Consider the following 14,610-nt stretch of genomic DNA (forward strand, 5'->3'; position numbering starts at 1 on the left):
GAAATTTAAGCTATGTACCTATCTGGAGGATGAGTATTCTACATGGTGTAATTGCTCAGTCACTTCAGTTGTGACTCTTTGCGAACCTATGGACTATAGCCTACCAGGCTCCTCTGTCCATGGAATTCTCCAGGTAAGACTACTGGAGTGGGTTGCTATGCCCTCCTCCAGGGGATCTTCCTGACCCATTGACTGAACCTACATCTCTTATGTCTCCTGCATTGGCAGAAGTGTTCTTTACCACTAGCGCCACCTGGGAAGCCCCATTCTAGACAGCAAATACCAGACCCTGAGGCAGCAGTGTTCTTGGTGTGTTCGAAAAACAGCAAGACAGCAAGGAGAGCTTCAGTGAAGTGAGACAGGGGAGAGTAGAAGAAAACATTGGAAACTTGACTTTTGTTGCAAGTAGCACAAGAAGCCACCAGGGAGTTTTGAGCAAGGAAGTTATAAGATCTGGTTCCATTTTTTAAGCATTTCCCTTAGCTTCCTTGTAGAAGGTAGAGGGATTTCCCTGCTAGCTCAACTGGTAAAGAATCCACCTGCAATGCAGGAGACCCCAGTCCAATTCCTGGGTTGGGAAAATCCCCTGGGGAAGGGATAGGCCACTCCAGTATTTTTGGGTTTCCTTGGTGGCTCAGATGGTAAAGAATCCACCTGCAATGCATCAGACCTGGGTTCAATCCCTGAGTTGGAAAGATCCTGTGGAGGAGGGCATGGCAACCCACTCCAGTATTCTGGCCTGGAGAATCCCTATGGACAGAGGAGTATGGCAGGCTATAGTCCATGGGGTCACAAAGAGTCAGACACCACTGAGCAACTAAGCACAGCACAGCACAAAGGGTAGAATGTAGAATTATGTTACAGATAGCACAAACCACTTTAACTCATTTAAAAGGGTTTATAATTGGGTATTTAACAAAGTTGTTGAAAAAATCAGAATAATTTATTGATACTCTGTGTTGAATGTTCAGAACATTTTCACTTAATAGCACATAATTGGCACATCAGGAAGGTGGAGAATCAGGAAGCCACTGCTCCAGTAGCTGCCTCCAGGACCACACCATCTCTGCTCAGATCATCACAAATCTTGGCCATATTACCTCATCCTCTTCCTAAATACAGTGGATACATTATGACCTGTCTTTTGATGCCCACAAAACTAGGAACTGCACCTTGAGAGGTCTGTTACTGCTCATACAAAAGAAGCAAAATCTTCCAAGACTGTGCTCACTAGCGAAAACTAGAAATCACAGAAGCAGAAGCATGAACTCTACCCACTCAGCCTTCCAAATTACATTCAGTTTCATCTGCCTGGCAGAGACTAGGTCACCAGTGGAATGTATGCTATGAGGGATTTCAAGAAATATAGGCTTTAGCATTCCAGCCTCTATCATTTCATAAGATGTGCTTTGATTGGGGTTATAATGAAGTCAAATGAGCTAATATATGATATTTGCCACAGGAGGCAAGATCAGAAGTAAGGGAGCCAGTTAGAGGCTGTTCTAGTAGTTCATCTGAAAGAGGATGATGATGACTTGGACCAGAGTAAAAAAGGTAACGGTTTTGAAAGATGGTTGGATTTAATATTGTACTCTGAAAATAAGACTTGTTTATAGATTGGGGCAGGAATGATGAATAAGATATAAAAGAGTGAACATTAAGACTTTTAGCCATCCCTGCCCCAGCTACCCTTGAGAAACTTTCCTAAATAATTAAGCCTGGTTTAGGAGACCCTCTTAGGTATATCACAGTGTTACACAGTGTTGGAATCCCTTGTTTTATCTCTGTATTTCTAACAAATTTCCACCTCCCCACCAGCAGAGCATGTGTCTGATTGTGAATGGCACAGTGCCTGGCACATTGAGCAATCTCAATAAATACCATCCTAAGAATAAATGAAAGAGATGAGAAACTAATTCATAAAAACACAAAGTCTACCAAAACTGATTCAAGAATAAATAGAAAATCTGAACATACCTGTAAGAAGTAAAGAAGTTGAACCGGTAAATAAAGCAAAGAAACACCCAGGACCAATTAGCTTGACTGGGGAGTTCTACCAAGTATTTAAAGAATTAACACCAATCTTTTTCAAACTCTTCAAAAAAATAGAAAAGTAAGAAGTACTTCTTAATTCATTTTATGAGTCAGCATTACCATAATACCAATGCCAGACAAGAAAAGAAAACTATGTTCTATCCCTTCTGAACATATGTGCAAAAATCTTCAACAAAATCCTAGCAAACTGAATCCAGCAGCACATTAAAAGGACTATAATCATGACCAAGTGGAATTTGTCCCAGAAATTCAAGGGTGGATCCTCAATGAGTTATATGTAGATTTACCATATGATTCAGCAACTCCACTCCTAAGCATACCTAAAAGAATTTTTTAAAAAAATGTTTTCATAAGGTGTGTACAAGGTGAAAAGGTATACACTAAAACTCACAGCAGCACTTTTCACACTAACCAAAAAGTGGACACCACCCAAATGTCTATCAATAGATGAATGGAAAGACAAAATGAAGTATATCTATAGAATGGAATATTATTCAGCACTGAAAAGGAATGAAGTGCAGATACATGCGACAAAATGGATGAACCTTCAAAACATACTAATTGAAAAAATAGTCACAAAGGATACATGTTGTATGATTCTCTTCATACAAAATGTCTATGATAGACAAATCCATAGAATCAGAAATCAGTTTAGTTACTAAAAGGGCCAGGGAGCAGGGAGGAAAAGTGAGGAGTGACTATTAATGGGTATAGAGTCTCCTTTAAGAGTGATGAAAACGTCTTGTAACTAAATAGAGAGATGATTACAGAACACTTTGAATATACTAAAATCCATTGAATTATACACTTTAAAAGAGTGAGTTGCATGGTATGTCAAATAATCTCTAAAAAGCTGCTATTCAAAAAAAAATGAAAATGACGGGTAAAAGAATATCATATCACCTTGAGTCCATCTATTCAGAGGCCTGATGAATTTCTCAGTACTAATGTGTCATTAAGAGTTCTCACTGATTTCCAAGTGTTGCTGGATGGGGTTACAATCTTTACAGCAGTCAAAAACTGGAATTCAATTCCATTTGAGGGGCATGGAATCCAGGCTTATTCAAGCCAAGAAACATTGTGTTGGGCTGAATTTCTCCTTTACTCTCTAGCAGGGGATTTAGTCTTTTAAAGTATACTACACCTCATTATACCAAACAAGAAATGAAAAGATCCTGTGCTTTGTCCTTGTGCTTCATTGTGAACTATAGCCATATTCACAAAGATATCTGAGATGATGTTGCTAACAGTGGGGTGTAAACACTAAAGCTCTGCTATAGAAACTGTCCTGAAAGAGCTTCTAGAAAATAAAGGTGAAGCATCAGTTAGTTCAACATGGATTGGGAATTTTGAACAAAATCATATTTGAAACATTTAAATTATATAACAAACACCAAGTAAAATCATTGGAAATTCCAGAGCAATGTGATAAATCTTATGTGACTCAGGCTTTTGATAACCCTACTAGATAAACCAGCAACTATGTCACAGGACCCCAAATAAAACCTATGATGTGTGGTCAGTGGCTTTGTAATTTGCCGCATCTAAATTAAGAGGTAAATGAGTAGTTTAAAAATGAACTGTGATTCACTGAGCTTATTAGTTTTTTACTTGAGGTTCCACACTCTTCATGGATACTGGTCCATGTAGGTTTTTTCTTCTGAGATCCAGAAGCTTCAGACGGGCAAACACATTTGGGACACATCTCAGGCACCGATTCCCCTGGCCTTCATTCTGCAGTCCTACACATATGCTGCTGCCCCTGCTGGAGTCACATAGCTCATCTTAAGAACTATGGATATAGTTCCCACTGCTAACATGTTGAACATGTGCTTGGCCATTGCTTTAGGTATTTTACATGCATTCATTCACTTTTTCCCTATGAGGAAGTTCTATTATCCCCACTTTGGAGATGAGGAAACTGAGGCATGAAGAAATTAGATAACTTGCTTAAGATAACACAGTTAGTGAGTGTTGGGCTGAGATTCAAACCCAGGATGTCTGGCTTCAGAGCCCAACTCCATCATATCCTCTCCACTCCTGGCTGAAAAACAGTAGCTAAATTACAGGACTGTTGTAAGGATTAAATTGTTATTATTAGTCCTCTGGAGTAGAGTGGCCCTTTCTGTCCACTGGGCTTGAATTGGGAGTACATTTTGCAAATTAAGTTCCAGACATTCTGGAACAAGCATTTCCATTTATTTTAATAAGCCTAAGTGAACCTAAGGTGAAGTTCTGCATAAACAGAGTTCCATAATAATGCATTTCATTGGAAAGAAGCTCTCTTAACATGTTTACATTTAATGGAACACAAGAAGGGTCACTTTGACTTAATTTTCAAAGCTGACTCCTGAGTAACATCTACAGGTTCTCGAAAAAGCTTTCATGGATCTAATAACTTGTGGGAAAAGGTTATACACTTGAATATGTGCACACCCTGTCCTAAAAGCCTTTTCTTCTACTTTAGTAGTGTTGATGTTAGGAAGCGTAGCCTTGGTCACTGTTCATCCAGAATGCATCTTGGTCCTTCCTGCTCCATCCCAACTCAATAGGCTCCACCAGAAAGAAACAAGTCTAAAGGAACCAATTCACTGTAATGGGCAATGTTCCCATAAACAACATCAGGAACATGAAAGCTGTCAGAAATACTGCAATGGGTTCCTGTCATTGTTTTATGTAAATTCATGTACCCAAGTAAATACCATACTCACCTCTGGTTTCTATCCTCTGTAAATTTAGAGGATTAAATGAATGCAATATGCTCACCTCCTGAAGAGCAAACTAGAGAATGGCTCAATTCTTAAAAACCCCATAATCCCCAAGTACAAACCAAAGGCTTAAGATAGTCAAGCCCAGAAGCTAAGAAATGAATCAAATAAATAGTTTAACAAACCTTTCCCTTGAGTTTGACATTTTCTAAAAGAGATAAAAGGGTGCCATGGGCTCGAATGTGGCTCCTTGTTGATTAATTAAGAACACTTAGGCAACATTCAGTGGAATCGATCATTTCTAGCCTGAATGCTTTTTTTTTTTTTTAACTCATTGTCAATTAGCACCTAAAATGAGTTATGTAATTTGTGCTTTCAGGATGTCAGGCATTAAATTATTTTTCAGTACAACCCACACAAATCCTGATTGGGCTTATTTGTTTATTTGTTAAATGAGATAGGGATTCAGGGGAGAAAACACAGTGGGCAAAAAGTGTTTTTGAAATTAGAAGAGATATGGAGAGAATATAGCTAATGATGATAGGAGGGAAGCTTACAGACTTTTAAGGAGGATAAGCTGTACCCACAAAGAGCTCTAATACAAGGGACAGTGTGATCAGGACACAAAGTAAGAGCCCTCGTGGGTGCTTTGTGGGGGAAGGTATGTGGTCTTAGGTTTAAAAGATAAGTTGGATTTAGGCAAATGAAGTTGGCAAACTGAATATTCACCAAAAGGGAGTTTGTTGCCTAAGGAAAGGCCAGTAGCCCCTTTGGATGGGAGCTAGGTGCACATGTCAGGAAGGAGGGGGAGGAGGGAGCTAGAAGGGTCAGTTGGAATCAGATAGTAAATGGTTTGAATATAGAATGGAATAAGTCGGAGCAAATACTGAAGGGGAAAACCAATTAGAAGACAACTGCAAGAGTCCAAGTCAGGCAAGAAGGCAGGAACTAGAGGTGGGAGCCATGATCTGAGGAGGGCACTGTGGGGAAAAGTATCATGGAGATTCTTTCGAAGCTTAAATTGAAAGAGAGATGGTGAGTCACACAGAAAAGCGACGACAACCAATAAATACTCTTTCCTTGTACCAGCTCCTGAAATCTTCTCCCAAAACAAGAATCAATTACGATAAAACTGCAAAGGAGTAAATGAGAGATTAGTATGGAAAGCCTCGGTTGACTGAGTCAAGCAATAAAATGAACATGCAGTCGCTTCAGGGGCTTATTTGATTATTGGGCAAGATGCCAGATGTGCAGCAGCAGGCATCACAGCTGGCAATGTACTCTCAAGTTTGAGACAGTACCAGTTCCCCTGAACACTGCTGTACACACACACAAGTCCTTGGATAGCATGTACTCACATACTTAGGCTAATTGCTCCAAAAAGACCCTATCTGGACATAAGCACTCTACATCAGCAGAGTGGTCTCAGTATATACCTTTATGTTTACACTTCTAATCCTTGGGAATTTTTGAATTATAAAACTAATAAATGGAAAAGACTTCAATTTTTTTCATCTGGCCCAACCATTACTATTCTCTCCATAATATTTTTAAGAGGCAGTCATGTAGTCTGTCATTGAACATCTTCCAGTGATGGGGAGCTCATCCCATCTTTTGCTTGCCCTGAATGAATGTGGTTGTGCTTGGTACTCAGTCACCAAGTCATGTCCAACTTTTTTGTGACCCCATGGACTGTAGCCCGCCAGGCTCCTCTGTCCATCGGATTTCCCAGGCAAGAATGAATACTGGAGTAGGTTACCACTTCCTCCTCCAGGGGATCTTCCTGACCCAGGGATGGAACCCAGGTCTCCTGCATCTGGTGGCGAATTCTCTACCACTGAGCCACTAGAGAAGCCCTGGGTAGTGTACCTCTTTCATCCACTCTAACAATTGTGTCAATAATTTCTCTAGGTGCTTTACCATGTTGATCTCACTTAATCCCCATTTAATCCTCAAATTTTACAGATGAAAAGCCAGAGGATCAGATAGAGACTGTGACTTGTCCAAAGTCATATAGATGGTGATTGGCAGAACTGGGATTCAAGTCCCTGTCTGACTCTGATGCTCCCTCCATCAGAGCTAAGTTTAAGCCAAAATCCATCTCCCTCTAAATCCCACCCACTGACAGAATTACAGCATCCCTTCTTGGAAAGAGGATTCATTCTTTGAGGTTTGGGTAGAGAAACACATCTTCTGGATTCCTTTCATCAAAATGAAACCCAAAAAAACCATAGAGCAAAGCCTGTTCCCCAACATGTGGCACTTAGACTTCTCTCTCAGCTGTCACCTTTGAGCCTTCTAACCAATACATATGATAGCCACTTCCAAGTCCTCATGTTCTGGGAACTCCAACTGCGGAAAAATTTTTTTCCTGTGTTCATTTCCGGGATGCTTCCTTCAACAGACATCTCTTGAGTTCTCACTCTAAAGCAGACTCTGAACTGGTTACAGACAGCTACAAGATGAATCAGAAACAGTTGCCAGACTACAGGAACTCCCAGTCCATCCCGGAAGAGAGATGAGAGGCAAAGATACCAATACAAGAGGGAAGTGATGGTCTAGAGGACTGTCTTTTAAATTCTTATTTATTTTTAATTGGAGGATAATTGCTTTACAATATTGTGTTGGTTTGTGCCATATATCAACATGAATCAGCCATAGGTATACATATGTCCCCTCCCAGTTGAAGGCACCCCTTGGAACGTGAAGAAAAGAGTCACTATCTCTGCCTGGCCAGTTGGAAAAAGCTTCATAACAGCTTAACTGAGTCTTAAAAGATGAGTAAGAATTCTGTGCCCTGCACAACTCCAGGAGCTGTCTATTAACCGTTTGTACAAGATCACCATTTCTCAACCCCTGGGAACAGGAGCAAAGGTGCCCAAGGCCAGACATCAGCAGCTCTGCTAAGGTACAGGGTAACTGGTGGCCGCTAGGACCCCGGTGTAGAAGTTTATCCATTTGTGCACTAAAACCTCCTATATCAGAAGGATCTTTGCTTCCTGTGCTTATCACCCGTCTGTTCTGCTTGTGGAGTTGAAATGTTTTTTCGTGTCAGCCTGGCGTCCCGGCGTTCGGGAAACAATTAAATAAACAGATTCATTCGACAATTAGACCAAAAAAGCTGAGGACCTCTGGTGGATAGTAGTGGTAATGACAGCAGTCTTTCCAGAATGAGATTATGAGAAATTTGATAGGGCTAAAGAATTAGGTGAGGTGAAGACCCAGAGTTAGGAAGTTAGCGAGGTCAGAGGCTCCCCTTTGACTATATTGTTCCATTAAATGCATTACTATCACACCCATATTTTAGATGAAAGAACTAAGATTCAGAGGCAGTGACACATGCCTAGGTAGCTGATGATGGTGCTCCAATCTAAATCTTCAGATTTTTAGTCAAATCCTTTTTAGCACATATGCTACAACCAGTTCTGGGGGGCGGGGGGAAGCCCTTTGAGTTAGTGGCTCATTCTTCCTATACCTCCTCTTCCATGCTAAGGGAGTAAGATACTGCTGGAACATGCTATATATCAAAAATCAAGTTTCTGCAGACTGTAGAGGGAAAGCAGTGACCTACGCAAATTGTAAATTCCCAGCAAAAGTGAAGAGAAAGCCTGCAAACTCAGAATCAAAATTCTAGCAACTTGTCTCTTAAGGACATTTGATCAAAATTGGTGTTGACATGTTTGCATGCCACAAATGAAGTAGATCTTCATTGTTGCCAACTTTCTGATTGGCTTGGGGTGAGGCAACAGAGAAAGCTTTCTAGCTCTCACAAGATTTTCTCTTGGAGAAATTGTTTTCTAGGGAGGAGGCTCAAGAGGATATATAAGAATGTTTGTCCCTCAAATAGAAGAAATACATAAAGGAGTCTATGCAAAAACACTCGAAATTTCTCTCAGAAGACTTTACCAAGAGATGTTTTTCAGCTTTGGTTTTTGGAAGAGAATTTTAGAGGTGCAGGAGACCACAGAAACTCTGATGCCCATATATGGCCATCCTTGACAGGTGGCCAGTCAACCAGCCATTATATGAACAGCTCTAGTAACAGGTCAGGAAACCCCTATGGGAATTCAACAGCAGTCCAGCTAGACAGTGAGTGAAGCACGTGGTCAAGATTGAAGGTTGTAATAAGGCATCCTGGGAAGCACAGAATTAATTATTTTATATATTTTTCCTTAGAAACTGAGTGAAAGTTTGGGGGAGGGTAAGCAAAGGATGGAGAAGGCAATGGCAACCCACTCCAGTACTCTTGCCTGGAAGATCCCATGGATAGAGGAGCCTGGTAGGCTGCAGTCCATGGGGTCGCAAAGTCGGACACGACTGAGTGACTTCACTTTCACTTTTCACTTTCATGCATTGGAGAAGGAAATGGCAACCCACTCCAATGTTCTTGCCTGGAGAATCCCAGGGATGGGGGAGCCTGGTGAGCTGCCATCTCTGGGGTCGCACAGAGTCGGACACAACTGAAGCGACTTAGCAGCAGAATCAAAAGGAAGCCTTTCTGTGAAGATTCACTTTTATTCTGCTTACTCTTGCTGCTGCTACTGTTGCTAAGTCACTTCAGTCGCGTCTGACTCTGTGCGACCCCATAGACAGCAGCCCACCAGGCTCCCCCGTCCCTGTGATTCTCCAGGCAAGAACACTGGAGTGGGTTGCCATTTCCTTCTCCAATGCATGAAAGTGAAAAGTGAAAGTGAAGTCGCTCAGTCGTGTCCGACTCTCAGCAACCCCATGAACTGCAGCCTGCCAGGCTCCTCCATCCATGGGATTTTCCAGGCAGGAGTACTGGAGTGGGGTGCCATTGCTTACTCTTAGAAGACCTTATATAAGCACATTTCTCAAGTCTTTGAAATCAGCTGCAACCAGCATTTTAGACCCATGGAGAACACTTGCTTCTTTCATGGCCCATGAGACAAGAAATACATACTTATAGGAAGATGGCCTTTCAAGCATGACAACTGTGAAGCTCCTACGTGTCAGGTTGCTCTAAATAATCCAATTTTTAACAAATATACTTTGTTAATTGGGAATAAAATGGGCAATATCTTTATTAAATTGTTTTTCATGGAAAATTTGGGTCAAATGGATTTTGAAGGCCAGGGTCTAACATCCCATAGTCTTGTTTCAATCTCTCTTACTTTTGCCCTTAATTAGGACCTCACCTCCACCTTGAACTATTATCATAGTTTTCTTTGTCTCTGATTTTATGTACTTTCACTATGATGCCTCTAATGGATCCAAATTTTCAGCCATAATCTTCTTTCACATTTCTCTTGCCTCTCTTTCAGGACATCAATTAAATGTATGTTAGATCTCACTCTATTCCTTGTGCCTCTGATCTACCTTTTTCTCTTTTACACATAATTTGTTTCTCCAGGCATAATTGTGGACAGTATCTTGTGACCTATCTCCAGTTCAATAACTCTCTCTTAGGTTGCATTTTGCCTTCTGTTAAACCCATCTAGCCATTAAATTCTCAATTTTTATTATTATATTTTTTTAGTTCTAGTTATATTTGATCCTTTCCCAAATTGTCTATATGACATCTTCTGTTCCCCAAAGATATTTTCAAGCTTATCTTTTTTTGAAATATGATCAATTAGTTACTATAGTGTGTCTTGTAATTCTAATGTCTAAAATCTTTGTGAATTTGTTTTTGTCATCTATTCTTTTCTGCTGTCTGTAACTCACAGTACATATTTTTCTTTGTATGCCTAGTTACTTCTGACTATGTGTTGACGTATTATTGAAAAATTATTTGTAACAATGATTTCAGGCCTAGGATGACAGTACATCCTTATAGAAAGTATTCTCATTTGCTTCTGACAAATGCCTGGGGATGATACCTGTCCAACACTACTTTAATCCAAATTCAGAGCTTCACAGAACATCCCAATGATGGGTATATGGACTACAAGTCTATGCAAGGGCTGGTTACTGCTAGTTCACCATTATCCTGAAAGGGTAGCTACTCAGAGTCTCAGTTTAAAGTGGTAGGAAGGCTTGTCACATTTCCCACTTGTTTGGGCCTTGGACTTCAACTTTTATCCCTTTTTCTCATGAGGGCACCACAACCAGAGCTCAGTCTCACAACTCCCTTATGACTCATCAAGTGCCCTCAGGGCAAAATGATTTTTCTTGCCAGACTTCCCCCTCTGGGTTCTTTTCTTCTTCTAGATTTTAGCCTCACTATTTTGGGGTGTTGTTTTGTTTTATTTTACCTTTACCTTTTTTTTTTGAGATATTATTGACATATGTAAGTTTAATGTGTACAACATGGGTATTTGACAAATGTATATATTGTGAAATGATTACCACAAAAAGGATAGTTGATATCTCCATGGTGGTTCAGATTGTATAGAATCTGCCTGCAATGCAGGAGACCTGAGTTCAATCCCTGGGTTGGAAAGATCCCCTGTAGAAGGAAATGGCAACCTACTCCAGTATTCTTGCCTGAAAATTTCCATGAACAGGGGAGCCTAGTGGGCTACAATCCATTGAGTCACAAAGAGTTGTACACAACTGAACAACCAACACTTTCACTTTCACTTTCATCCCCTCATAAAATGAATTTTTTAATTTTTATTTTGGTGGTGGTGATAAGTTTTAAGATCTACTTTCCAAGTTTGCTTTATTGACTATGCCAAAGCCTTTGCCTGTGTGGATCACAATAAACTGTGGAAAATTCTGAAAGAAATGGGAATACCAGACCACCTGACCTGCCTCTTGAGAAATCTGTATGCAGGTCGGGAAGCAACAGTTAGAACTGGACATGGAACAACAGACTGGTTCCAAATAGGAAAAGGAGTGCATCAAGGCTGTATATTGTCACCCTGCTTATTTAACTTTTATGCAGAGTACATCATGAGAAACGCTGGGCTGGAAGAAGCACAAGCTGGAATCAAGAATGCTGGGAGAAATATCAATCACCTCAGATATGCAGATGACACCACCCTTATGGCAGAAAGTGAAGAGGAACTAAAAAGCCTCTTGATGAAAGTGAAAGAGGAGAGTGAAAAAGTTGGCTTAAAGCTCAACATTCAGAAAACGAAGATCATGGCATCTGGTCCCATCAGTTCATGGGAAATAGATGGGGAAACAGTGGAAACAGTGTCAGACTTTATTTGGGGGGACTCCAAAATCACTGCACATGGTGATTGCAGCCATGAAATTAAAAGGCACTTACTCCTTGGAAGCAAAGTTGTGACCAACATAGATAGCATGTTCAAAAGCAGAGACATTACTTTGCCAACTAAGGTCCGTCTAGTCAAGGCTATGGTTTTTCCAATGGTCATGTATGGATGTGAGAGTTGGACTGTGAAGAAAGCTGAGTGCCGAAGAATTGATGCTTTTGAACTGTGATGTTGGAGAAGACTCTTGACAGTCCCTTGGATTGCAAGGAGATCCAACCAGTCCATTCTGAAGGAGATCAGTCTTGGGTGTTCAATGGAAGGACTAATGCTAAAGCTGAAACTCCAATACTTTGGCCACCTCATGCGAAGTGTTGACTCATTGGAAAAGACTCTAATGCTGGGAGGGATTGGGGGCAGGAGGAGAAGGGGACGACAAAGGTTGAGATGGCTGGATGGCATCACTGACTCGATGCACATGAGTTTGGGTGAACTCTGGGCCTTGGTGATGGACAGGGAGGCCTGGCGTGCTGTGATTCATGGGGTCGCAAAGAGTTGAACACGACTGAGCGACTGAACTGAACAGAGGTCCAAGTTTATAATGCATTATTGTTAGTCACAGTCACTATGCTAAACATTAGATTTCCCATACCTTATTCATTTTGTGTGTTAGTTACTTCAGTCATGTCTGACTCTTTGCAACCCCATGGATGCTTGCCAGTTTCCTCTGTCCATGGAATTCTTCAGGCAAGAATACTGGAGTGGGTTGCCATTCCCTTTGCCAAGGAGATCTTCCCAACCCAGGGATTGAACCAGGATCTCTTGCGTTGCCGGTAGATTTTTTACTACCTGAGCCATCAAATTACTTTATTCATTTTACAGTTGGAAATCTGTACCCTTTAACCTGTATGTCCCCATTTCCTCCACCCTCAGTCCATGGCAACCACCATTCTACTCTGCTTCTTTGAATTTGGATTTTTTAGATTCCACACATAAGTGAGAACATACAATATTTGTCTTTCTCTGTCTGAGTGATTTCACTTAGGGTTATGCTCTCAAACTCCATCCCTGTTGTCCCAAATGACAGTCTTGCCTTCATTTTGATGGTTGAACCATATTCTATTATGTATATGTACCACATATTCTTTATCCATCCATCAGTGAATACTTAGGTAGTTTCTATATCTCGGCTATTGTAAACAATGCTTAAATCAATGTGGGAGTACAGATACCTCTTTGAGATCCTGATTTAATTTCTTTCGCATATACAACCAGAAGTGAGTTTGCTGGATCATATTGTAGTTCTGTTTTTAAATTTTGACGAATCTCCATGCTATTTTCCACACTGACTGTACCAATGTATACTTCCAACCAATAGTGCAGAAGGATTTCCTTTTCTCATCCACATTTGCTGTCCCTTGTCTTTTTGACAATAGCCAGTCTAACAGGTATAAGGTGATATTTCATGGTAGTTTTGATTTGCATTTACCCGATGGTTAGTGATGTTGATTTTTCATGTGCCTATTGGCCATTTGTATATCTTCTTTGGGAAAATAGTCTATTCCTCTACCCTTTTGGGTCAGATTTTTTTTTTTTTTTTGCTTTTTTACTATTGAATTGTATGAGTTCCTTCTATATTTTGTATTAACTCTTTATCAGTTGTGTGGTTTGTAAATATTTTCTCCCATTCCTTAGGCTTTCTTTCCATTGTGCAAAAGATTTCTAGTTTGATATAGCCTTACTTGCTTTTTGCTTTTTGTTGCCTATAATTTTGATGTCATATTAAAAACAAAACAAAACAAAACAGTTGCCAAGACCAATGTCAACATCTTTTCCTCTATTCTTCCTTCTAGTAGTCTTACAGTTTAAGGTCTTTAAGCTCATTAGAAAAGACCTTGATGCTGGGAAAGATTGAAGGGAGGAATAAAAGGGTGTGACAGAGGATGAGATGGTTGGATGGCATCACAAACTCAATGGACATGAGTCTGAGCAAGCTACAGGAGTTGGTGACGGACAGGGAACCCTGGCGTGCTGCAGTCCATGAGGTCGCAAAGAGTCAGACACGACTGAGTGACTGAACAACAAATTTAAGTCTTCAACCATTTCAAAGTAATTTTCATGAGTAGTGCAAGATGGTATCTGATTTAATTTTTCTGCATGTGCTTAATCCAATTTCTCCAACACCATGTATTGAAGAGACTCATTTCCCCCATTAAGTCTTTTTGGCTCCTTTGTCCAATATGAGTTGCCCATATAGGTGTGGGCTTTCTTTTGGGATCTCAATTTATTTCATTGTTCTATGTCTATTTTTATGCTAGTACCATGCTATTTGATTACAACAGTTTTTCAATAGTTTACAATCCTCAGTTGTGATGTCTCTAGCCTTGTTCTTTCTTGGTATTGTTTTGGGTTTTCAGGATATTTTACGGTTTTGTATGAATTGTAGGGTTGTTGTTGTTGGTTTGTTTGTTTTTTTTGTTTTTTTTTTTTTTGGATTTCTGTGAAAAATGCCATTGGAATTCTGAGGTTTCACTGCATCTTAATTATTGTCATCGTTTTCAGTTTTTCTTCCTTCCAGTTTCTCCTTTACAAGGGAATCTTCCAAGACACCATTTGATTGAGCCATTCCCTTGCACAATCTTTTCAAAAGCACAAGCTGACTCTATAATAAAAATCAAATTCCTTTTTTTTTTCTTGGACAGTTAGGTCCAAAACTGCTT

This window comes from Capricornis sumatraensis, chromosome X, assembly GCF_032405125.1.
Source record: "Capricornis sumatraensis isolate serow.1 chromosome X, serow.2, whole genome shotgun sequence".
NCBI lineage: Eukaryota > Metazoa > Chordata > Mammalia > Artiodactyla > Bovidae > Capricornis > Capricornis sumatraensis.